This window comes from Cicer arietinum, chromosome 4 (genome assembly GCF_000331145.2).
Source record: "Cicer arietinum cultivar CDC Frontier isolate Library 1 chromosome 4, Cicar.CDCFrontier_v2.0, whole genome shotgun sequence".
Lineage (NCBI taxonomy): Eukaryota > Viridiplantae > Streptophyta > Magnoliopsida > Fabales > Fabaceae > Cicer > Cicer arietinum.
The window spans coordinates 44551985-44554097 of NC_021163.2; the positions used below are offsets into that span (position 1 = coordinate 44551985).

Here is a 2113-nt window from a genome sequence, read left to right on the forward strand (position 1 = left end):
CATCTAAGGCCGCCGCCGCCGCCGACGAAAAACCACCAACGATTTTTACGGTACAAACAAACATGAGGAAGAAGAGAAACAACAACTCTAGGGTTTCATAACATATAATGAACCAAAACCAAAGTTAATAGGGTTACAATGAGTATATATATAAAAGAATAGAATTGTCTAAAATACCCTTACTACTAATATATAATAATATTATCTAACATCTCCCCTCAAACTCACGATGCATTAACATGGAGCATCGAAAGTTTGTCAACTAAAAAACGAAAACGTTTAATGAAATGCATCTTTGTGAACAAATCAGCAATCTGTAAAGAAGAAGAGACAAACGGTAGAGTAATGATTTTATGCTGAAGATGATGACGAGAGGGGTAACGAGGAGGATCAACAATCGCAGGAGGTGGTTGGACAGCCGGGGGGACAAAAGAGATGTCACCAAAGAAGAAGCAACAATCAAAGAGAAGAACCAAGCCAACAAAAAATCAAACCGAAAAAGGAGCGATCAAAAAAAGGAGCAACAACCATATCAAAATCAACAGATAGGAACCACCAAAGAAGTAGCACCACGAAACCAAATCCAAACAAACCAAGGAGCAACAACCATATCAAAATCAACAGATAGGAACAACCAAAGAAGTAGCACCACGAAACCAAATCCAAACAAACCAAACCAAATAGAACCAAACAAAACTAAATCATATCAAACCAAACTAAACAAAGAGAGAAGCAACAAAGCAAATCACTAGAGAGATTAGCAATCAAACAGAAGAAGCAACAGACAGAGCGACAACACAGAAGATCAAATTTTCAGCCTCATCCAAGTATCCAACCCTTCCTAGAAGGTCAATCATACAACCATAATGCTCAATCTGATGCACAATTCCAAACCTCCCCATTTCTTTGAAGCATCTTCTTCCTTCTTCTACCAAACCACAATGGTTGCAAGCAGATAACACAGTAGTCATTGTTATCTCATTCGGTTCAAATCCTTCCCGTAACATTGCTACAAATACTTCTAACGCTTCCTTCGCACAACCATTGACACCATAACCATTTATCAAAGCATTCCACGACGATGTATCTTTTTCATTCATCTCCTCAAAAAGCAATTTAGCTTTTCCAATTTCCCCACATTTTGCATACATATCAACCAAAGCATTACACACATGAACATCTTCATCAAGTCGGTTCCTTTGCACAAACCCATGAATCCAAACACCCAAATCCAAAGAACTCAAATCGGTAACAGCAGGAAGAACACTCACAACCGTCACTTTATTCATTTCCACATCCAAACTTCCCCCTCATTTCCCAAAACAACTTCAACGCATCGTGCGGTCGTCTATTCTCACAATATCCCCTAATCATCACATTCCAACTAAGCACATTCTTGACAGGCATACAATCAAACATAAACCTAGCCGCCACAACATCACCATCCTCACAATAACCATGAACCATACTAGTCCAAGAAATAACATTCTTATCCTTCATCTTATCAAACAAATCCCTCGCCAAATCCATACACCCCATTTTCACATACCCATCAATCATAACATTAGAAGCAACAATATCTCTATCAGGCATAACATCAAAAAGCTTCCTGGCCTCACTCATATCCCCACACCTAGCATACCCAACAATAACATCAGTCCAAGAAACCAATCTTCTCACAGACATTTCATCAAACACATTCCTAGCACTACCCAAAAAACCAAACTTCACATACATATCAACCAAAGAAGTCCCAACATACAAATTAACACAAAACCCATTTTTCAAAACAACACAATGAACCTCCAAACCTTCTCTCAAAGCCATACAAATAATGACAGGAAAATACGACAAATACAATCACTGAGACAAAATAAATTAGGGATAACCTGGTGTTGTGCAAGCACGATTTCTCCCCCTACAGACATCGTTTTACCGATCTGACCGTTGAAGACGAAGACCTGAATGTTACGAACCTGCTGTCCAAAAATCAGCCAAATCCAACGGTTAACGAATGCGCAATCGATGTTTTTTGTGAGACTGATTTAACAAAATTGGGAACAAGGTTACTCTTCTCTTTTCTCTTTTGGTGGTTGCCTTTTCTATCAAAATA

The 2113-nt window shown here is 38.7% G+C and overlaps 1 pseudogene; it reads right to left on the reverse strand.

Annotated features, from left to right (window-relative positions):
* Window positions 1–711: 711 nt before the first annotated feature.
* LOC105852891 (pentatricopeptide repeat-containing protein At2g44880-like) lies at window positions 712–1827 on the reverse strand (annotated as a pseudogene).
* Between the last annotated feature and the right edge of the window lie 286 nt (window positions 1828–2113).